Source organism: Melospiza georgiana, chromosome 25, assembly GCF_028018845.1.
Source record: "Melospiza georgiana isolate bMelGeo1 chromosome 25, bMelGeo1.pri, whole genome shotgun sequence".
NCBI lineage: Eukaryota > Metazoa > Chordata > Aves > Passeriformes > Passerellidae > Melospiza > Melospiza georgiana.
Window position 1 is genome coordinate 4403226 of NC_080454.1, and position 24635 is coordinate 4427860.

Sequence of the window (24635 nt, forward strand, 5' to 3'; positions counted from 1 at the left end):
AAGCAGGATTTTCCATTTTATGCAGCCCCTGCCTTGCTGTGCTCCCTGTATAACCTACTTAGAAATGTCCTGCAGTTAAATGCCGTGCTGGGAGCAGTCCTGAAGAATGCAGCATCCTCGCCACACCAACCACACCATGATAACACTTCCAATCCTTACTAGCTGTCTCCTCACACCCAGATCTTGTTCCTCAGTGCTGGGAGCAGCTGCCAGGGCTGGCTGAGGAGAGCTGTCCCTGGCAGGCAGCAGAGTCCCTGCCCCAGCACAGCACCCTGGGCTGCAGGACCCTGCTCTGCAGGAGAGCCCTGGGCACCCCTGGCTGCTCTGCACAAGAGACAATCAGAGAATGTACTCACAGGGTCTGTAGGCATTGGGATGTTCCAGCTTTAGGAGATGGCTCCAGGAGCTGCAGCTGCATTGTCCTGCAGCCAGAGGTTCCTGTGCCAAGGGCTGGCAGTGATTCTGCTCCAGGAACTTCTCAGCACCTTCCCAGCCCTGACTGATTGAAGCTCTCTGTGCTTCTGTGCTGTGCCCGGGGTGGCTGCAGCCAGTGTCCCAGCCCTGCTGGGCTGGCAGAAGAGCTGCTCATCAAGAGAAATGTGCTTTTGAAGCCCTTCTTGGTTACCAGGAGCTGCCTCTGTGCCAGGAGCCCAGCCCAGCTCATCAGCACAGACACAGCACCAGGACTTTAATGAGCCTCTGGGGCTTTGTGGCCCTGAACATCAGTCCCCGAGAGGGAGCTGAAGAAATTTCTCCAGAACTCCAAGGCAGAATCCAACTCCAAACTTTCTTGTACTTTTAATGGGTCCCAGTGAGGGACACAACTGAGAAAGTGTCTCCAGGCCCCAGGCAGAGCAGAGGACTGGAGGCAGTGATGACAGGTGAGGACAAAGAGAAGCCAAGTGTTGGTGCCCTGGGCCCCAGCAGCAGAATCTGTGCTACCAAGGGCTGGGAGGAGACACCTTGTCCTGTGGCCCTGGGGCCTCCTGGCACAGTCCCAGCCAGGGTGGGCACTGTCAGCCCCTTGTCCTGCCCTCAGCATCGCCCCCTAGCCCACGTCCCAGTGGCCTCAAGGATCTGCTGGAAGGAGTCCATGGGGAGTCTTGCTCAGGAATGGCCCTTGTGGCAGCGGGGGGGCTCCTTAATGCTCCCAGGGACTGGAGGTTTTCCAAAGTCTTTGGGTTTGGCTTTTGCCTTAGAGTCTGTGTGAGAAGTGTGTGCAATCATGGCCTCCAATTTTCTGCTGTAATTAGTCCCTGGAGAGGCTTTGTCAGTAACAACACTAAGTGGGCTCATTAATACTTCAAGGTACTTCAGTTATTTGAAGGTACTTGGTGTTTCCCTTTTGATACAGACTCTGTGAGAGATTTGTGCAATCATGGCCCCAATTATCTGCTTTAATGGGTCCCTTGAAGCTTTGTACTGACACTCAGTGGGGCTCAATAATACTTTGAGATACTCAAGGTTTTTTAAGTACTTTGGGTTTTCCCTTCCTCACTGAGTCTCTGAGAGTTTTTTGTGCCATCCTGGCCTCCAATTCTCTCCTCCAAGGAGTCCATGAGGAACCTGTGCTGGGAATCGACCTCAGTGGGACCCATTCATGCCTCGAGACACTTTGGGGTTTTCTTCTGACTTTGACTTTTGGAAAGTTTTGTGCAATCTCCTCTCAGGCCCTGAGGTTCAAGGGCTCAGCTTCAAATGCTCTATGGGGCTCATTAGGATCAAGAAATTCCTGACAAACCATGTCTCTGCCTTGATTTCCCTCTGTTGTAGTGCAGTTGATTAGGAAGGTTTCCTTCTGCAGGTATGGAGAAATATTTCAAAGAGCTTCTCGGAAATAGGTATTCTTTTTTTGAGCAGTGTTTTTTATTACTTTTTTTATTACATAAGATATCATGAATAGAGAAGTTGACCATATTTTTTAAAAGGCTTCAGACTTCACAAGTTGGGCTAGTTGCTGCCAGGGTGGAGTTCTAACCGTTTATTATTGTAGTCACCTGTCATTTTTGTTAACTACCTGTTCTTAATGGTTAAGAATTCCCCCTTTTGTCGAATGGCACCCTGCTGCTTCCTGGAGGATGGCACCTGGATGGTGAAAAGGAGGGGACGTCGGGGTTGGCATTCAAATGATATTGGGGCTACCATGGAAATGAAGAAACCCCTCACCGAACGTAACAAAAACCCCTAAAAACAATGAGCCAAGACGGAATTGAGATATTGAAGTGCTGTCTAGGCGTGAGGAACAGAATCCACCATCGGCTAAGACCCTTTATACCCCTCACCCTGACCTAAAAAGATGTCAGCTGAACAGAGGGATGTTGCGGTGTTCTTGGAAAAGAAATGAAATTTAGCAAAATGTTTAATTATAGTGAGTTGTGTGTGAACTGGTTTGTTAAAAAGTAGTTTTGTAGCCGTTGAAAGTGTGTTGGGTTTGGTGTGTAACCTAGCAGGTAGTCTTAGGGATTTAATAAATATTTAAACTAGTGCAGGAAAGTAAGAATGCTAACCTGTCTGGAGGCAGCATACAATGCTCTTAGAATAAGATAAGCAGAGGATTAATGATCTTATTTGTGAACCAAGGAATGTATCACAAGGGGTCTGTGACTAGGCAAGGGGAACGGGGAACTGTTTCTTGGAGACTAGGCAAGGGGAACGGGGAACTGTTTCTTGGAGACTTTGTTGTGAATCGCATGTATAAGAGGGAAGCACCCATACGTGAATTTGGGGGCTCGGGTTTTTGGGACGTGAGTCCCCCAAGCTCCCCGGGCCCTTAATAAAGCACCCACAAAACTTATCCGAGTTTTGTGTCATTTACCAATCGGGCAACAGTGTGTCGTAAACTTCCTTCCCCAGATGTGCCTATACCTCTCTCCCTTCCCCCTTGCCCCCATGCTGAGTGAGTCCTGTCCATCAGGCTTAACTCTCCAGCAAGGCGTCGTGTGGTTGGTCAAGTTCAAAGGATGCCCCTCAGGCCTGGGGGTCATTGGCCTGTCTAGGTGTCCCTTGTCCCTTGAGACCCTGCCCCTTCCACCTGGTTGGTGCTCACCTGTCCCCTCCCCTTCCCTTTCCCTGAGCTTAAAAGGTGAATCGAGCCATGCGGTCAGGATTCTGTTGGAGCAGTTGCCTACATTCAGACCTCTGTGGAATAAACCATGGAATAAACCTCTGGACATTAAACCCTCCAGCAGAATCCATCTCTTTTTCTCTTCACCATCGTCTGAAGTCTTCCTCCTGAGGTAAACGGAGTTCCTAACAAGCCTGGACTTGTTCAGTGCCCAGCTGCAATCTCCAGCAAGCCAAGGTATCTCTGGGGTGACACACCACAGTTGCTGCCTTTGGCCTAGCAGCGAGGGTCAGACTGGCCCAGGCACTATCTAACTGGTAATATTGGGATTCTTATTCCAATAGAGGACCTCAAATGTCAAACCTAAAAACTGGGAATCTCCTGATGCTCTTGAGAGGACGGAAGCCCCAGCTCTGCCTGCAGACCAGCAGAAAAAGCTGCACTTTTTCTTCCTCCTCCATGTCACTCCTGGAAGCAGCGGCGGCATGAGACCAGTCAGTTCTTCCCATGCAAGCTGATTTTTAATAAAGGCATTAAAAGGAGAAAGATCTCCTGCCCTATTTATTTCAGCTTGGCACTCGTCTGGGATAGCCATGCCTGAAGAGGACACCAGGACTGGGATGGCCGCCCACAATGGACCTCCAGGACAGCTGGCTATCAGGACCAGAGAAGATCGGCTTAGGACCAGTGATGCAGAGGAGCGCCTGACTGGTGAGAGTGTCCAGTGGCAGGAGTAGGGGGCAAGCAAGTGTGTGTGAGTGAGACGGGGGCCGGCAGCTTGGACCCTCGGCCTGAGTATGGACCCCTTAGTTCTGGGGTTCCGAACCCCTGCGAGGGGGCCAGCCGGGAAAGGGGGGAAGCGAGTAGAATCAGCGTGAGTGAGTCACCTCCTAAGCAGTAAAGAGGGCCCCCTGCCGGGCATGTGGAGGAAATAGTAGTATGAGTGGCACACACCCCAAAAGTCCTGACAGGGGGAAGTCAGGCAAATCACAAGTCCCGAGAAGGATTCAGGCAAGCCCACAAGTCCTGCAGGCAAATTAAGTCCTTACAAAGGAGATCAGGCACAAGTCTCGGCGGGGGAAGCCAGGATCTCAAGTTTTTGAAGTCCTGATACTTAAGTCCTAGCATTAGGGAAATTAGGCAAGCTAGAAATCAGGCAGTACTTTTCTTTTAAAGTCCTGAAGAAAGGGGTCAGGCAAATCTGAAGTTCAGTGGAGGAAGCAGAGACTCCTCAAATAAGTTTTTTCTTGAGCCACCTTTTAGTACATTCTTTTCGAGTAGAGGAACCTTTGTGATTTTTTTCTGTTGAGGCCGAAAAAATGGGAGGATGTAGTAGTAAGAAGAGAGGCAAAAGACTGAGGAATATACCCCCTTCATAGTCCCTTAGGTCAACTGCTAGAGAGATGAGAATCTATAGAGGCCGTGGAGGGATTAGATAAGGTTAAGATGATTCATTACTATGTAAAAGTCTGGCCAGAGTTAGATGTGCAAGGAGGATGGCCGGGGTGTAGGACAAAAGACCAGTGGATGTGTCAACAATTGAGTCACTATCTGACAGCTCGAGGAGATAATGATCCTGAGCAATTATTATAAGTGGCTTGTTGGCTAAAGAGTGCTTTTGGGGATGAAGGTGTGTGAATTTGTAAGGTGCAGAGGAAGAAAGAGGGGAATGAAAGAGGGGATGCTGGAGTTAGAGAGAGTAGTAAAAGGTGGGACCTCCTAGACTACTGGCCTCCTGATTCCCCCTCCACCTTATCATCCTCTTCTTCAGGCACCTCAAATGGCAGATCTGGCATTTCCCCCCGCTGCCATCCCATTACTGTCTGCTCTAATTCCTTCTTCTACCTCTTTGGCTTCCTCTGTGGTAGACCCTGTATCTCCCCTGGTGGCCACTCCCTCACCACCCCCTATGGCTCCTCCAGTTGCTTCTGCACCACCACAAGTGCCTACTCCACCTGTTTCACTCTCCACCCCTTCTCCAGCTCCACTTAACATGCATTCAGGCTCTTCTCCCCCTCCTACTGCTGTCCCTTTACCTCCTCCTAATTGGGACACAAGTGTTCTCCCAGCTCCAAAACAAAGAGATGTGAGAAAACTCCTAGGTGTGTTTGGATACTGCAAGTTATGGTTAGATCAATACACATGAAGTGCAAAATTTTTATACAGTAAGTTAGTAGGTCCAGACCTCATAATTTGGACAGCAGAAGAGGATCAACAACTGGAGAGCTTAAAAGACAAGTCGTCTTCTGCCCCAGTCCTAAGCTTACCAGACCTCAGGAAGGGCTTTGATCTGTTTGTGAGTGCTGATGAGAGTATAGCCTATGGTGTACTAACTCAAGAGTAGGGAAGCTGCAGGAAACCTGTGACTTACATCTCCAAGTTGTTACATTCAGTGGCTAGAGGCTAGCCAGTTTGTATACAAGCAGTAGCAGTGACTGCTATCCCGACAGATGAGACCCAAAAATTGACCTTACAAGGAAAAATTAAAGTACATATTCTTCATGATCTTAAAAAAGTGCTGAAACAGAGAGCTCAGCAGTGGCTAACCAATGCAAGAATATTAAAATATGACATAATACCAATGAACACAGATGATTTAGAATTCATCACATCAAATGCCCTCAATCCAGTACAATTCCTTATGGGAGAGTCTATAGAAAATTTAGAACATGATTGTCTTGAATTGATTAACCTCCAAACAAAACTAAGAGAGGATTTAGAAGATCAGCCTCTAGCAACTGGAAGAATTGTGTTCACAGATTGCTCTTCGAGGGTAGTAGATGGAAAAAGAGCTTCAGGTTATGCCATCATAGATGGAGAAATTTTACAAATTGATGAAAAAGGGAAATTACCCCCAAACAGGTCAGCCCAAAGTTGTGAAATATATGCCCTGAGAAGAGGATTAGACTTACTGGAGGGAGACCACAGAACCATTTATACAGATTCCCAATAAGCATTTGGGATAGTTCATAGATTTGGGAAAATACGGGAGGAGCCTGGATATCTAAGCTGAAAAGAAAAAGCTTAGCCCATGAGAACCTGGTCAAGTCCGTATTAGAATTATTACAGAAACCAACAGAAATAGCAGTGGTCCATATAAAAAGGCAGCAAAAAGGAGACAATTTTGAAGTTAGAGGAAACCAACGGGCTGATCAGATAGCAAAAGAAGCAGCTTTAGAACCAGGGGATCCAGTGAAAGTTTTTAAAGCAGAGAGCACAACTGACAGGGGTAAAAGAAGAGAGGAACCCAAATTTTGTGAAAAGGAATTGGAAGTTATAAAAGATTTAAAGTTACACCAAAGGCAATGAGGGAAGTGGTTAACCTCGGATGGATGGGTGTTTTTAAACAAAGCACTTATTCAGACAGTGCTAACAGAACTACATAAATTGACCCACTGGGGAGTCCAAAGACTATGTGATCATTTCCTGAGAAATAACCTGTGCATAGATGTAAATGACCTAGCAAAAGCAATTACAAAAAGGTGTTTAATTTGTCAAAAAGTGAACCAGAAGGTTATGAGAAAAGTAACAGCCAGAGGGAGGGAATTAGCTCTGTTGAAGATTGCAATGCGAGATGTTTTCAATTACCATCTGTATGGCAGATTATCTTTTGTCAAGTGGGCAGTTTGTTTTATCTCTCTCTTTGAGTGACCACATTCACACCTTCCTTGTGAGGGGACATCTGCTGATAACAGATTATTGAATGTCACTGCATGACTGATAAGAACTATAGCATCCCATTGTGAGATGCTCCACACAGAGGGAGAAGCCAAGCATTGCTACCCAGATATAATCCATAAGTTTTTGAGACACCAGCATGGCTTTGTCCACGGGATTCCCCAGAGGAACAGCAGCTGTCTCTTCCACTGAATCTTCAGAGGACGAATACATCCTTCTCTACAGATCCCCCTTGCTCCAACAGAGCCACACCTGATGCTTCAGGAGGGCTGCAGCCACATTTCCAATTGGATTGCCACCAACACCCTGACCCACAGGGTGTCAGGTTGGGTTCTGACTCTGTAAGTATTGTTCTAGTGTACTGCATTGCTGATTTTATTCTTTTTTTTTCTTTTCCCTATTAAAGAACTGTTAATTCATGCTCCCATAATTTTGCCTGAGGGCCCCTTAATTTAAAATTTATAGCAATTTGGAGGGGTGGGGAGGGTTTACATTCTCCATTTCAGGAGAGGCTCCTGCCTTCCTAAGCAGACTCCTGTCTTTCCAAACCAAGACAGATTTTGGTGCCCAACGTGCAGCTCGAGGGCACAGAAACAAAAAGGGAATAACAGTTCTTGAGTAATCTAATTTTTTTGTGTGTGTGGCTATAGAAGCCTTATTAAGTGACACCATGTGGTCCAGCTTGCCCTGGTTTGGGTGGCACGTGATTGTGGCTGTATTTCTCCCATTTGTGGGCCCTTATCTAAACATGGGTCCTATAACCAAGGATACTGTGGCTGTTACCCGATTTGTTTTATGGGTGAATAAGGTGAGGAATTCATGGATTTTTAACTTCCTCTGGAAAGCAGGCACATGGATTCGCAGCTATCACACACTAACTGTAGGTTTTTGGAGTTACTTTAATAATGGCACTTGCTCTAAAGAAATGACACCGGGCAAAAATCTTCTCTCAACTCTTTAACCATCTCTTTGAGTCTGCCCCAACAGTTTTTGAAAGGTTCAGATCCACTCTAAATATTAATAGTATAATACAGTGGCTGATGTTGCTGATAGGCCTGCTCTATTTAGCATTTAATGGAAAAAAGAGACTAATCTGGATAACCACCCTGACACCTACCCCAAAACCTAACACGCCACCAGAGTCTAGGGATGCTGCTGCCCCAGAGCCTGACCCTGCCCCACAGCCCACCTCAGATACAAATCACCCAGATTGGGTGGAGGGTCTGGTGAAGGAGATGGGCCAGATGCTGAAGGAATACACTTTCCCAGCTGGTGAGAAGCCCTCCCCCTGCCTTGAAGAGAGAGAGTCTAATAGCGCAGCAGCGGAACTCACAGATGTTACAACTGTCCAGGTTCCAGCTGAATTGCAAAGGCAAACACAGCCAGCAGCAGTTGCCCCTGTAGAAACATGGAGATCTAAGATGAAAGCAGAGCACCCAGATAGGGGAGGGCCCTCACAACTCACAGGGGACCCAGAGGTTGCAATCATTGTCAAGTCCCTGATGTACAAAAGTCTCCATAATCTGCACAAAGACATTGTACGACAGAGACGTGAGGCTTGTACAACCTGGCTACTTTGGGTCTGGGATTTTATGGGTAGAGGTGTGCAGCTGAATGGTGGTGAGGCAAGGAATTTGGGACCCTTGACCCAGGACTCAGGGATCAATCAGGTTTTTGTAAGGGAGCCAGGGTCCCTTTCCCTCTGGGAGTGGCTTTTAATAAGTGTCAGAGAGAGGTTTGTTCACAGGGAAAGAATGGAGGACCAGCACCATAGAATGCGCTGGAAGACTCTTGAGGAAGGGATCCAACAGCTGAGAGAAGTGGCAGTATAGGAGGTACTCTTTGGGAGGTATGGACAGCATGATAATGACCCCAACAAAGTCAGGTGCACAGGGCAAATATTGTGGAGCCTGGCAAATCTGGGGCCATCTCAATACACCACCTTTATTGCAACGATTAATGCCGATACCAACCAAGAGACAGTGGGTTCTGTGGCCAACAAGCTTAGGAATTATGAAAGTATGATCAATGACCCAATGCAAGCTCATGTCTTTGTGCCATGGTCCAAGAACTCAGAGAGGAGATGAGGGAGATGAGGGAGGAGGGGAGGAGGAACAGTACCCTCATTGCACCAGTGCAAGTCACAGGCCCCAGAGTCAGAGTCCAACGTTCCCCAGCTACAGAGAGAGGGTACACCCCATGGGCTGATCTGTGGTTTTTTCTACATGACCATGGGGAAGACATGGGAAGGTGGGATGGAAAACCCACTTCTGTCCTGGCAGCATGGGTGCATCAACTCAAGGAGGGAAACAATAACCAAGGGAACTCCAGTAAAGTGAAGGTAGCCTCAGCCTCCCATGACTGAGCTTCTGAGATCTGTCAGATACCCTGGAAGGTACCCCTACCATGTATGCCCAGGGTTAGAGAGGCCCTGCCTCTAGCCAGGGAGAGGCACGGGAAAACTGGATCTTCTGGACGGTGTTGATCAGATGGCCTGGCACAACAGAACTACAAAAATATTATGCTTTAGTTAATACTGGTGTGCATTGTACCCTAAATCCATTGGGACATGTGGGGGCGGAACCTGTTTCCATTGAGGGGGTGACGGAGGATCACAGCAATTGACCCTGTTGGAAGCCGAGGTGAGGCTGGCTGGAAAAGAGTGGCAGAAACATCCTATTGTGACTGGCCCAGAGGCCCCGTGTATTCTGGGCATAGATTTCCTCCGGAATGGCTATTACAAAGACCCAAAGGGACTCAGATGGGCTTTAGGCATAGCTGCTGTAGAGGCAGAAAACATCAAGCAGTTGAATACCTTACCTGGACTGTCAGAAAACCCATCTGCAATAGGTCTCCTGAAGGTGGAAGAGCAACGAGTGCCAGTTGCCACCTCAACAGGGCACTGCTGGCAGTATCGGATGAATCGAGATACTGTGATCCCCATCTACAAAATGATCCATGAGCTGGAGAGCCAAGGGGTGGTCAGCAAAACCCACTCACCCTTTAACAGCCCCATCTGGCCTGTGCGCAAGTCCGACAGAGAATGGAGATTGACTGTGGGCTATCGTGCATTGAATGAAGTGACTCCACCGCTGAGCGCTGCTGTGCCGGACGTGCTGGAGCTCCAGTATGAGCTGGAGTCCAAGGCAGCGAAGTGGTATGCCACTATAGACATTGCTAATGTGTTTTTCTCCATTCCTCTGGCAGCAGAATGCAGGCCTCAGTTTGCTTTCACCTGGAGTGGCGTGCAGTACACCTGGAACTGACTGCCCCAGGGGTGGAAGCACAGCCCCACCAACCGCCATGGACTGATCCAGGCTGCACTGGAAAAAGTGAGGCTCCAGAACATCTGCAATATATTGATGACATCATTGTGTGGGCGAACACAGCAACAGAAGTATTTGAGAAAGGAGAGAGGATTATTCAGATTCTGCTAGAAGCCAGTTGTGCCTTCAAGAAGGGAAAAGTCAAGGGACCTGCCCGAGAGATCCAGTTCCTGGGAGTAAAGTGGCAAGACGGACAGCATCAGATTCCCCCTGATGTCATCAACAAAATCACAGCTATGTCTCCACCATCCAGCAAGAAGGAGACACAAGCGGAAAGGTTCCCGCTACCCACCACACCACCGATGCTACATGGAGCAAGTGGATTGCTCTGATCACAAAGTGCCATAGACTTTTGGAAAATGCGCATCTCCAAGTACAGCCAGATTGTGAGCCGTCTTTACCTGGTCACACACAAAAAGAACACTTTCCACTGAGGCCCTAAGCAGCAACAAGCCTTCACCCAGATTAAGCAGGAGATCGCTCATGCAGTAGCCCTTGGCCCTGTCAGGACTGGACCAGAGGTAAAGAACATGCTCTATTCTGCAGCTGGGAACAATGGCTGGTCCTGGAGCCTTTGGCAGAAGCTGCCTGGGGAGACTCAAGGCCGACCACTAGGATTTTGGAGTCAAAGCTACAGAGGGTCCAAAGCCAACTATACTCCAGCAGAGAAGGAAATCTTGGCTGCCTATGAAGGAGTTCAAGCCGCCTTGGAGGTGATTGGCACAGAAGCACAACTCCTCCTGGCACCCTGACTTACCAGTGCTGGGGTGGATTTTTAAAGGAAAGGTTCCCGCTACCCACCACACCACCGATGTTCCATGGAGCAAGTGGATTGCTCTGATCACAAAGCACGCCTGTATTGGAAACCTGAATCACTTTGGGATTTTAGAGAGAATTACAAGCTGGCCAGAAGGGGAAAACTTTGGTCTCACTGATGAAGAGGAACAAGAGCATGGGCTGAAGAAGCACCACCATACAACTATCTACCAGCAGAAGAAACACGCTACGCTTTTTTCACTGATGGTTCCTGTCGTATTGTAGGGATGAACTGGAAGTGGAAAGCAACTGTATGGAGCCCCACACAACAGGCTGCATAAGCTACCGAAGGAGAAGGTAGATCAAGTCAATTTGCTGAACTCAAAGCTGTACAGCTGATCCTGGACATTGCTGAGAGAGAGTAGTGGCCAAAGCTCTATTTTTATACTGATTCGTGGATGGTAGCCAATGCTCTGTGGGGATGGCTGGAAATGTGGAAAAAGACCAACTGGCAGTGTAGAGGAAAGCCAGTCTGGGCTGCTGATGAATGGAAGACATTGCCATTCAGTTGGAGAAGCTACCTGTGAAAGTTCGCCATGTAGATGCCCATGTCCCCAAGAGTCGGGCTAATGAGGAACACCAAATCAATGAACAGGTAGACCAGGCTGCAAAGATATGGGTGTCCAAGATAGACCTAGATTGGGAACACAAGGGAGAGTTGTAGCTCGATGGCCCATGATGCCTCAGGCCATCAGGGCAGAGATGCCACCTATAAGTGTGCACAAGACCAAGGGCCGGTTCTAACCATGGACAGTATTTCTCAGGTTATCCATGACTGTGAGACGTGCTGCCGTCAAGCAGGCCAAGGGAGTGAACCCCCTGTGATACGGTGGGCGGTGGTCCAAGTACAAGTATGGGGAGGCCTGGCAGATTGACTCCATGCATTGCCCCAGACATGCCAAAGCAAGCACTTCGTGCTGACCATGGTGGAAGCCACCACTGAGAATTTACGAAGTGGCTTTTGACAATTTAGAAGCACTTTTGGCTCTGGACAAATCAATATAAACAATATTTATTTATGCAATTGTACAGATTTTAAGTAGTGGCTTGATTTGTTTCATAACTTTTTTTGGTTTTACTAAATCTCACCTTCAGGGAATAGAGGAGGGGTCACTTTAAGACCATTTCTCTCTTTCAGGTTTTGATTTAGTCTATTTAGAAAGGAAGATAAATCCTTTGCAATGAAAAAGAGAATGAGACAGGAAAAAACAGAACTGGATCAAGAGCTTGTACAGGCCCATAGGTGTGTCCGCTTGGATTTTTGCCAGTCAGAGACTTTCCAGCCCCATTAAGCCACCACTGATGTTGGAGACCCACCCTGTGTCTCACACCACTGGCCAGAACATCCTCCTGGGCCTGGAAAAGCAAGTCCTGTGGAGACATGGCACCCCTGAGAGAATTGAGTTGGACAATGGGACCCATTTCAAGAACACCCTTATTAACACCTGGGCCAGGGAACATGGTATCATATCGCCTTCCATGCACCAGCTGCTGGGAAAGTTGAACAGTGCAATGGACTACTTAAGACAACCCTGAAGGCACTTAGGGGAGGAAACTTTCAGAAAGTCGGAAGTGAACTTAGCAAAAGCCACCTGGATGGCCAACACCTGAGGGTCCATCAGTCGAGCTGGTCCTGCCCAGTCTGGACCCTTGCACACAGTGGATGGAGATAAACTCCCTGGTGTACACATTAAAGGTATTTTGGGAAAGACTGTTTGGATTAATATCACCTCAGGCAAAGACAAATCCATCTGTGGGATTGTTTTTGTTTAAGGACCTGGTTACACTTGGTGGGTAATGCAGAAAGATGGAGAAAGCCATCGTGTACCACAGGGAAACTTAGTCTTAAGTGAGAACTGTGTGAAAGGTTTCATTGTGATGCAGATGGAAATAGAATTAGGTGTGGATAATGTCCTGGGTTGCAAGGTAAGGTATGTGTTCTATTCCCTTCTGTTAAAAGTGTGGCAGTTATCTTCTGTTAATTGGGCAGTTTATCTCTTCCACAAACCAGTCCTCCATCTGGGAAGACATCTGCTGTTAATGGGCTATTAAATATCACTGCAAGACTGATAACAATTGCATCATCCCACTGTGAGATGCTCCGCCCCAGAGGGAGGAACCAAGCATTCCTAACTGGATATAATCTGAGATTTTGGGATGCCAGAACAGCCTTTCCACAGAATTCCCAGAGGAGCAGCAGCCTTTTCCACTGGATTCCCAGAGGCAGACCAGGCCTATCTACACCACCCCTGGATATTCAGAGGAAAACTAGACACTTCTACAGGATCACTGCTTCAACAGAACCACACCTGTCTGCAGGAAGACTGAAGAAGGACTGCAGCCACTATTTTCATTGCACTGCTAGCAACACCCTGACCCACACAGTGTCAGGTCATTTTCAGACTCTGTCAGAGTTCTTTTTTATTACTGCATTGTTTATTTTTTTTTCTTCCCTAATAAAGAACTGTTATTCCTGCTCCCATATCTGAGCTCCCTTAATTTCAAAATTATAACAATTCGGAGGGAGGGGTTTTACATTTTCCATTTCAGGGGCAGCTCCTGCTTTCATTAGCAGACACCTGTCTTTTCAAACCAAGACAAGGGGAAGGTTTGAAAGCCTCAGTTATAATGCAAATAAAGTTTGAAAGAACAAATAAAATAGGAACTGGGGATGCTCCATTAGTTCCAGAACCAGAGTGAAATTTATTAGGACAGGATTTATAGGTGCAGTTTGACATTGGAGTGCTCCCAGAGAAAGGTAAAATAGTAATTAAAATTCTCCAATTAAGGGAAGAAAATGAGGAGAAAATCCTTGAGATGGTGTTGGCAAATCCAAAAATGTGAGGTAAATTAAACATGAAACCTTTAGTAAGGAAAATAGCTAATGAGAACCATCCAGTTTGGGTACAGCAATATCCACTCTCCCTGGAAGGGAAACAAGGACTGCAGCCACTGATCCAGGACCTACTTGAGGACAGGACCTTAGGACCATGTATGTCCCCCCATAATACACCCTATTGCCAGTAAAGAAGTCAGATGGGACTTACAGGCATGTCCAAGATTAAGAGAAGTGAACAAAAGAACAGTGAACCAGTACCCAGTAGTGCCTAACCCCTATACACTACTGAGTATTATCCCCCCATCACACCAGTGGTTCAGTGTGATAGAACTAAAAGATGCTTTTTGGGTGTGTCCACTGGCAGGAGAGAGTGGGATATATTTACCTTTGAATGGGAGGACCCCGATTCTGGGAGGAAGCAGCAGCTTCGGTGGACTAGGTTACCCCAAGGGTTTTCTGAATCCCCAAACCTGTTTGGTCAAACCCTAGGAGAACACAACTCTTCTGCATCAAACCTAAGATAAAGCTCATCCAATATGTAAATTATTTGCTTCTCTCAAGACAGGAAGAAAAAGAAGTTTGGGAATCCAACACAGTGTTGTTAAATTTTCTGGGGGACCAAAGACTTCAGGTATCAAAAGGGAAACTCCAATTTGTAGAGTGGGAAGAAAAATTCCTAGGACATGTGATTTGTCAAGGGAGCTGGTGGCTGAAACCTGAGAGAATTACAGGGATAGTCTCAGTCCCATGACCAAAAACTAAGAGGGAAGTCAGAAGGTTTTTAGGCCTATTGGGATATTGTAGGCTATGTATTGAAGGATACACACAGGCCATCCAGTTCTTGTATAAAAAGCTAGTAGAAGAAGAGATTAGGTGGGGAAAAGATGACGAACAAAAGTTTGAAGCTTTAAAGCAAAAATTAGTCAGTGCACTGGCACTGCGTCTTCCCACCATAAACCTTTTTATCTGTTTGTAGATATAGAAAGAGGGGTAGCACATGGAGAACTAGCCAAGGACTGGGGAGGATCCAGGAAACCAGTGGCCTATTTATCAAAACTGCTAGACCCAGTGAGCTGGGGGTGGCTGATCTGCATTCAGGCTGTGGCAGTGACTGCCCTACTCACAGCAGAAAGCAAAAAATTAACCTTTTGGGGGAAAATTGAAGATATATATCCTTAACTCAGTAAGTAGTACCCTGAGCCAAAAGGCTGACAAATGGCTCACTGATTCTTGAGTGCTAAAGTATGAAGCCATCTTAACAGATAAGGGTTTAGAGCTAACAGTGGGTAACCAACTCAACCCTGCCCAGTTTTTATATGGAGAACCAGATGAGGAACTAATACATAATTACCTAGAGGTTATAAACTATCAAACTAGAGTAAGAGAAGACCTAACAGATAAAGCACTCCAAGGTGGGAAATGATTGTACCTCAATGGATCTTCACGAGTAATAAAGGGGCACAGAGTATTGGGGTACGCTATAGTGCATGAAGAGTTAGAGGCCATAGAAAAGAGAAAGTTACCTTCCAACTGGTCAACCCAAGTGTGTGAGTTGTGTGCCCTAAAACGAGGTCTGGAAACATTAGCACAGAAAAGGGTAACAATATATACAGGACTCAAAATACATTTTTGGAATAGTGCATAACTTTGGAAAAATTTAGGAAGAGAGGGGGCTATTAAATTCAAAAAGAAAGGGACTGATTCACAAAACTTTTGTCTTAGAAACCTTACGATTGCCAGAAGAAGTAGCAGTGTTGTATGTGAAAGGGCATCAAAAAGAGGCAACTCAGGAGGCACGAGGGAACAACTTAGCTGATTTTGAAGCTAAAAATGCAACTGAATCAGAGACAGAAAAACTAATAATGGTATTAACACCCCTGAGAGAAATGCAAAAGTCCCCATATTCAGTGGGACAGAAGAGGAAGAACCCCTTAAAATAGGAACCAAGAAGGATAACAAAGGGAAGTGGAAATTAGCAGATGGGAGGCAAATATTGAATAAACACCTTGCCAGGAAAATGTTACAAGGCATACGTGGAACGACACATTGGGGTACACAAGTGCTAAGTGATCAGTTTCTGAGGGATTGGGGCTGCATTGGAATTTTCAGAATAGCTAAGCAAGTAACTGAACGGTGTGTGATATGTCAAAAAGTGAATAAGAAAATCATGAGGAAAACACCCAGGGGAGAGTGAGAACTAGCCTTAAGGCCCTTTCAAAACATCCAAATAGACTTTATTGAACTTCCCCAGGTACAACAGTGGAAGTTTTTGCCAGTGATAGTAGATCACTTGACTCATTGTGTAGAGGTGGTTACCACTGTGAAAGCCAGTGCCAGTGTTGTGAGTAAAACTCTTCTAGAATGAATCATTCCCCAGTATGAGATGGCAAAAAAGATTGATTCAGATCGGGGAACTCATTTCACATCGAAGATATTGCAGAATGTTGTTCAGGCCCTGGGTATAAAATGGGAATTACACACTCCATGGGATCCACAGAGTTCTGGTTGGTAGATAGAATGAATCAAATTCTTAAAAGAGCTCTAGTTAAGCTAACGATTGAAACCCAAATATCATGGATAAAATGTCTCCCTTTGGCCTTATTAAGAATTAGAACCCAACCCTAGTCAGATCTTGGGGTGTCACCCTATGAAATGATGTTTGGGTTAACCTTCCTGACCTTACCCCAGAAGGTTGCCACCTATGAGGAAGGGGAAACCAATGCCAAGAAATAAGTTATGTCTATAGCACAAACCTTAGAAGGGCTACGACATAAAGGGGCAATTCCTCAAACTACCACCATGGATTTCAGAATCCATAATATTAATCCCAGGAATTGGGTGATGATTAAGTCATGGAGAGATCAGCCTCTAACTCCCCAGTGGGAAGGTCCCTTTCAGGTACTGCTCACCACCAAATCGGCCGTGTGAACTGAAGAGCAGGGATGGACTCATGCCAACAGAGTCAAAGGCCACTAGAAGAACCCAAAGAGTGGACTGTAACACCCAGGCCAGATGAAACAAGATTGACTCTCAAGCAGAGACTGAAAGACAAGCAGAAAAAAACCAAGATGCCCAAAAAGTAGAGTCAAGCTTCCACCAACCAGCTTGAGAACTGTCCACCTGATTTAATGGGTGAGAATTACCAGCATCTGTTGAGGGGAAGTACAAAAAAGACTGAAAAAGGTAATGGGACAACTTCTTTAAGTAAATAAGACAAAAGAAGGAGGGCAAGACCGAGTTGGCCCCTTTGTTTGCTACCAAGAAGGCTCCATAGCCCTGCTGCAGGTAGCAACACCATAGGCATGGTATGGTAAGGACAAAAGGCCATACCAGACCTCTATAATTCCTCAGTTGTCTTTTAATACACAAGGACTGGAGGGCAGCACCAAGTTGGCCTCTGTACTCACCCCTAAGATACACTGACTATGGGTAGAAGCCACATAGCCACGGTAGATGGGAGTCAAAACCATATCAGACCTCTGGGATTCCCTTTTGTCCATTCCAAATAAGTGTGTCTAGGGAAAACCTGAGATTTTTTTTCTCCTGTTCCCACGGTCCTTGCCCACATCAACAGATGCTGGTATGACTCATTCAAGAGAGAGAGAAAAATTTTTACTTAATTGTTCAAGCAAAATGACTTATAGAAAAAGAAAAGGGGGGGTGTTACAGATGAGTGATTCTGTGGTTGATTCTCACAATTGAGGGGCGAATATTAAATATATGTTAAGAGAACTAGATGTTTAGTTATCCTTTCCCTCCCCCTTGCATTGTTATCACAGGATGGCCTCAGTATTCAGGGCATTTGGGAGGGCCAGCTTGTTACAATGGCAGCACCTGACCTCCAATCAAGGTGTAAGACAGTGATCTCCACCACTGGACAGTGAAGAAGGAGTCGATTGACAAGACTTTGTGAGGGGTTGGAGGTATAAAAGACAGACCATCCATTTTGGAGATAAGTACATGGTGACTGAATCATTTGCTCCTGGTGCTGTATTAATTTCTTTATTCAGTCTTCTGTTGTATTTTGATAAGGTCTTAATAAAGCATTTAAATTTTTGTAAGTGAAAATCATTTCTAACATGGGGTTGGGGAATGTGAGGCAAGATTTTCCACACTGGGTCGGCTATCAAGGTATAATTTCTCTGACCTGGCCAGACCTCCTTAGGAGAGACCCTGTATCAATATCAATCACAGAATGCTACAATCACCTCTTGTATAATAAGAACAGCAATAAAATCACCCTTTAAGATAGGATTACATATTTCTTAGAAGCTCTATGAAATATTTCTCCATAGCTGTAAAAAGAAATATTCCTAATGAACTGCTCCAGACCAGAGGGAAATTAAGGCAGAGCCATGGTTTGTCAGGACTTGCTTGATCCTAATGATCCCCGTGGTGCATTTGGAGCTCAGCCCTAGAAGTTCGGGCTCAGGAGGAGATTGCAGAAACCTTTCCAGGAGGCAAAGTCTGAAGAAAACCCAAAGTGTCTCAAAGCATGAATGTGTTCCTCTGAGGCCCATCCCCAACACAGGCTCCTTGGAGGAGACAATTGGAGGCCAGGATGGCACAAAAACTTCTCAGAGATTCAGAGTGGAAAGGAAAATCCAAAGTACCTTAACAAACTTGAGTATCTCAAAGTATTAATGAGCCCCACTGAGTGTCAGTACAAAGCTCTCAAGGGACTCATTAAATCAGAAAATTGGGGCCATGGTTGCACAAAACTCTCCCAGAGTCTGTATCAAAAGGGCGACACTAAATATGTTAAAATAACTGAAGTACCTTGAAGCATTAATGAGCCCACTAAGTGTCATTACTGATAAAGGCTCTCAAGGGACTAATTAAAGCAGGTAATTGGAGGCTGTGAATGCACAATCTTTTTCACAGAGTATGTATCAAAAGGGAAACACTAAGTACCCTAAAAAAACGAAGTACCTTGAAGCAATAATGAGTCCCACCGAGTGTTGGTACAGACAAAGCCTCTCCAGGGACTAATTACAGCAGAGAGTTGGAGGCCATGATTGTAGAAACCTCTCAGAGACTCCAAGGCAAAAGCCAAACCCAAAGTCCTTTGAAAAAACTGCAGTCCCTGGGAGCATTAAGGAGCCCACCCAGGACCATTCCTGAAAAAGGCTCCCCATGGACTCCTTCCAGCAGATCCTTGATGCCACTGGGATGTGGGCTAGGGGGCGATGCTGAGGGCAGGACAAGGGGCTAACAGTGCCCAGCCTGGATGGGGCTGTGCCAGGAGGCCCCAGTGCCTCAGGACAAGGTATCTCCTCACAGCCCTTGGTGGCACAGACCCTGCTGTGCCCCAAGGCACCAAGACTTGGATTCTCTTTGTCCCCACCTGTCATCACTGCCTGCAGTTCTCTCCTCTGCCTGGGGCCTGGAGACACTTTCTCAGTTGTGTCCCTCACTGGGACCCATTAAAAGTACAAAAAACTTTGGAGTTGGATTCTGCCTTGGAGTTCTGGAGAGGTTTCTTCAGCTCCCTCTCAGGGACTGATGTTCAGGGCCTGAGCACAAAGCCCCAGAGGCTCATTAAAGTCCTTGTGCTGTGTCTGTGCTGATGAGCTGGGCTGGGCTCCCAGCACAGAGACAGCTCCTGGTAACCAAAAAAAGCTTCAAAAGCACATTTCTCTTGATGAGCAGCTCTTCTGCCAGCCCAGCAGGGCTGGGACACTGGCTGCAGCCACCCCAGGCACAGCACAGAGGCACAGAGAGCTTCAATCAGTCAGGGCTGGGAAGGTGCTGAGAAGTGCCTGGAGCAGAATCACTGCCAGCCCTTGGCACAGGAACCTCTGGTTGCAGGACAATGCAGCTGCAGCTCCTGGAGTGATCTCCTAAAGCTGGAACATCCCAATGCCTACAGACCCTGTGAGTACATTCTCTGATTGTCTCTTGTGCAGAGCAGCCAGGGGTGCCCAGGGCTCTCCTGCAGAGCAGGGTCCTGCAGCCCAGGGTGCTGTGCTGGGGCAGGGACTCTGCTGCCTGCCAGGGACAGCTCTCCTCAGCCAGCCCTGGCAGCTGCTCCCAGTGCTGGGGGACAATATCTGGGTGGATGGATACTGCTGGTAAGGCTTGGAAATGTTCTTGTGTGGTGCGGATGCTGCATTTTTCAGGACTGCTTCCAGCATGACATTTAACTGCAGAACATTTCCAATTACATTATACTGGGAGCACAGATAGTCAGGGGCTGTATAAAAGTGAAAATCCTGCTTTTTGAATCTACTGCTCTGGGTTGCCTGGATGGGAAATTGCACATAGATATTCATCTCTCAGTTCAGGCTGAGAAAAATAAATACCTTTTGTCTCAGTTCTGATTAAACTCGGCAGTGATAGAAATCAGCACCAGGCCCCTCACAGGCAGTATCAGTGTTGCTTTTCCAGCCTCCTCAGGGTTGCTCCGACTTTGCCATCAGAGCCTGCAGACCCAGAGCTGCCCCTGGGCAGTGCCTGAGCTGGGAGGTGTCTGCAGGGCAGAGATGAGCCCCCAGAGCTGGGATGGGGGTCTGGCAGCACTGGCAGGGCCCAACCCTGGGCACGGGGAAGCAGCTGCTGGCCGGGACTGCTCCAAGCAGCAGAGCCAGGGGCAGGCAGTGGGGGGAAAGTGTCCCCAGGCTGTGCTGGGATATTTAAAGTTGTCTCCAAACATAAATATTTCATGATTACTTTTTTTACAGGTCCCCTTGCCAAGACAGCACAAATGTCCAACAGCAGCTCCATCAGGCACTTCCTCCTGCTGGCACTGGCAGACACGCGGCAGCTGCAGCTCCTGCACTTCTGCCTCTTGCTGGGCATCTCCCTGGCTGCCCTCCTGGGCAACGGCCTCATCATCAGCGCCGTAGCCTGCGGCCACCACCTGCACACGCCCATGTTCTTCTTCCTGCTCAACCTGGCCCTCAGCGACCTGGGCTCCATCTGCACCACTGTCCCCAAAGCCATGCACAATTCCCTCTGGGACACCAGGAACATCTCCTACACAGGATGTGCCACACAACTCTTTCTGATTTACTTCTCCCTTGGATCACAGTTTTATCTCCTGACCATCATGTGCTACGACCGCTACGTGTCCATCTGCAAACCCCTGCACTACGGGACCCTCCTGGGCAACAGAGCTTGTGCCCACATGGCAGCAGCTGCCTGGGCCAGTGCCTTACTCACTGCTCTCATGCACACAGCCAATACATTTTCCCTTCCACTCTGTTATGGCGATGCCCTGGGCCAGTTCTTCTGTGAAATCCCCCAGATCCTCAAGCTCTCCTGCTCCAAATTCTACCTCAGGGAACTGGGGCTCATTGCTATTAGTTCCTGTTTAGCATTTGGTTGTTTCATGTTCATTGTTTTCTCCTATGTGCAGATCTTCAGGGCTGTGCTGAGGATACCCTCTGAGCAGGGACGGCACAAAGCCTTTTCCACCTGCCTCCCTCACTTGGCTGTGGTCTCTCTGTTCCTCAGCACTGTTATCTTTGCTCACCTGAAGCCCCCCTCCATGTTCTCCCCATCCCTGGATGTGGCCCTGTCAGTTCTGTACTCGGTGCTGCCTCCAGCCCTGAACCCCCTCATCTACGGCCTGAGGAACCAGGGGCTCAAGGCTGCAGTGTGGACACTGACGACTGGATGCTGTCAGGAACATTAAACTGCTGGCTAATTTCTGCAAACTTGTAATAAAAGTCATCTTTGATACTTCTTGTTGGTTTCATTTTTGAGGTTCTTTTCTTTTGCAATACTTTTATTAATCTTGTCCATTAAGAAATGTCATTCTTTCTGCTATCATTAATTTAGTTTATCTCCACCTGCCCTGTGGGCACAGACTGTGTCAATGAGGGACTGCGCTCTCAGTGGCTTAAAATTAACTAAGAGATGTCCCAGCAGAGTTTTCTGCAGAGATGCCCTTTTGTTGCCTTCTCTGCTGCTGCAGCAGAGCTGGGGGCAGATCAGTGCTGGCCCAGCATCTGTGCCCAGCAGCAGCAGCACTTGGTGTTGCCAGTGCTGCTGCCGTGGCCCTGCCCCGCTGCCCTGGTGGCCCTGGTGTTGCTGTAGGGCCTGAGTGCTCTCAGGGCCGGGCACAGCCCTGGGGGTGGCAGTGCCAGGGCTGCAGCAGGGACAGGCCATGGGCACTGCTGGGGCAGCGCTGAACCCTCAGGCCAGGGCCTGGGGGCTCCAGGCTCCTTGCCCAGGCTCTCTCAAGAACACACCCAGGCCAATGCTCAGCACAGAAAACCCCCGTGAGCAGCCCCAGGCTGGTCGTGGGCAGGCTGGGGGCAAAGAGCATGCTTGGGTCTCTGCAAGGGCCCTGGGGCAGACGGGAAGGAGCAGCAGAGCAGAGGCTGATCCATCCCCAGTGCGCTGCACAGCCCAGGGCAGCGTCCCAGAGCATTCTCATGGAGCTGCCAACAACATCCCCCCTCTGCAGCCCTGGCCTCTCCCCCAGCTCATACAGGTGCCCCATCCTTGCAGGCACAGACACGGCAGCACTGGCTCAGCAGCCCCTGTTTGCATTGCACACAGCAGGGGGAGCATCCCCCATGCTGTTGGTGTGGGGACATGAACCTGAGGGAGCACAAATGCCATCAGCCCCTGGGGCCAGCAAGGGCTGGGGGACACCAGGGAAACCGCTCATCTTTGTCCTGGCCTCTGCACTCAGCCAGAAAGTTTGTTTCCATCAGCTGGGAGTTTCCTGTCCCACTGCCGACACTGTTGCTCAGAGCCAGGGCTGCCTGGCAGCCACCCCCAAACTGCCCTGAGCATTTCCTTGGCTTCACCTTTGCTTTCTTTCCTCTTCCTGATACAAATTTCTTCCTACTGCCCAGCCCTGTTCCCTGCCCTGCAAACAGCCCATTTCTGTTTGCCCTTTCCTCTCCGGCCCCACTCCCCCCTGCAGTTCCTGACTTGGCACCATGGGAACATCCTTTAGGGAGCAGGATCATCCTACAAGTGCTGCAGGAATTGTCTGCAGGCTCCTGCAGTGCCTGGTGCTGCTCCCTTGCCAGAGACACCCCAGGCCATGGGGGCACATCTGGGCTGCTGTGTCTGGCTCTGGGGCTCCCTGTTCTGGGCAATGAGGAGAAGCTGCAGAGGCTCTGCAGGACTGACAGGATAGGCTTTGGGGCTGGCAGAAGAAGATGAGGGACCTGGGCTGCTGGAGCTTCTGCAGAGGAGGCTCAGGGCTCATCCTGCGACTGCTCCAAGGGTGGTTTCAGAGAGTCCCAGAATCAGCAAGGGTGGAACAGGCCATGGAGATCATCAAGTCTACCCTGTGCCCTTACACCGCCTTGTCTCCCCTGGGCCTCCTTCAGGATAAACAACCCCAGCTCCCTCAGCTGCTCCTCAAAGCTCTTTTGCTCCAGACCCCTTCCTAGCCTTGTTGCCCTTCTCTGGACACACTCCGGCCCCTCCATGTCCTTCCTAAATTTGGGGCCCAGAACTGGACACAGCACTCGAGGTGCTGCCCAAGCAGTGCTGAGCACAGGGGAACAATCCCTGCCCTGCTCCTGCTGGCCACATCATTCCTGATCCAGGCCAGGAGCCATTGGCCTTCTTGCCCAACTGGGCACACTGCTGCCTCATATCCAGCCTGCTGTCCATCAGTCCCTGCAGGTCCCTTTCTGCCTGGCTGCTGTCCAGCCACTCTGTCCCCAGCCTGTAGGACTGCAGGGGTTGTTGTGGCCAAAGTGCAGGACCCGGCACTTGGACTTTTTAAACCTCACCTTGTTGGATTTGGGCCCTGGATCCAGCCTTTCCAGGGCCCTGTGCAGAGCCCTCCTACCCTCCAGCTGATCTACACTCACACCGAGCTTGGTGTCATCTGCAAATTTGGTGATTTTCTATTCTTCTTCACACATGTGATAATCATTTCCCCAAAATCTTTAGCATATTCCCCCTCCCTTTAATCCATGTGCTCTTCTGTCCTGGAGGTCTCTCTGGTGGTCCCTGGTGGTCGTGGACCCCAATATTCCAGTGAGCCTGGCTGAGCTGGCAGGACACTGAGGCTGCTGAACATCCAGTTCCCTTCTCACACAATGGGCATTGTGTGGTTTCCATAGGCCCGGGCTTTGGAGAACAAGCTCCAGGTGTCAGCGCAGCTGGTGGAGACAATTTATGATCTGGTAGCATGAAGTCACAGAGTTGGCTGTGACATCACAGAGTGGGTTATGTGAAGTCATTGAGCAGCTATGACATAATTGACTGTCTCTGTGACATCACGGAGCCAGCTGTGACATCACAGACTCTGGTATGATATCAGAGACCAGCTGTGTGACATTAGATAATGGGCTGTGACATCACAGAGCAGGGTGTGACATCCTAGAGCAGGCTGTGACATCCCAGAGGGTCTGTGTGACATCCCAGCAGGGCTGTGTCAGGTCACTGGGTTGGTCACTCCACCCCAGCTCCCCCTCACTGTTTCTCCCAACAAGTCCAATGCTTTTCATGCCCAGCGGGGTCCCTGTCCCCCGGGATCCCCCCAGCCCACCTGGAGCAACAGCCTCCACCAAAGGATGTTCCACAGGATCCACCCCAGAGCCTGACATGGGGACAAGGGGCCAGGACTGTGTGACCCGGACATCAAGGACGGGGATTGTCCAGGTCACTGTGGCCTGGTTTGGGTTGCCCAGGGCAGGAAAGATGTCTGGCAGCTGGAGCAAGATCTGGGAAGGGCCTCCAAGGTGGGGCTGGAGCCCTTGGGCTGTGAGCAGAGGCTGAGGGAGCTGGGCTGGTCCAGCCCAGAGCAGGGAAGGCTGAGGGGCTCCTCATCCCAGCCTGGCAGTGCCAGCAAGGAGGGGATGGAGAACACAAAGCCAGGCTGTTCACTGGGGGCTGGTGGGATACAAAAGCCGATGGGTAGAAGGGGAAAGAGGGGAGATCAGCCAGGGCATGAGGAGATTAAATGAGTCAGGCTTGTTTCAGCATT

The 24635-nt window shown here is 48.5% G+C and overlaps 1 pseudogene; it reads right to left on the bottom strand.

Annotated features, from left to right (window-relative positions):
• The window catches only part of LOC131093352 (zinc finger protein 850-like), a 115967-nt pseudogene that overhangs the window by 75936 nt on the left and 15396 nt on the right, over positions 1-24635 (bottom strand).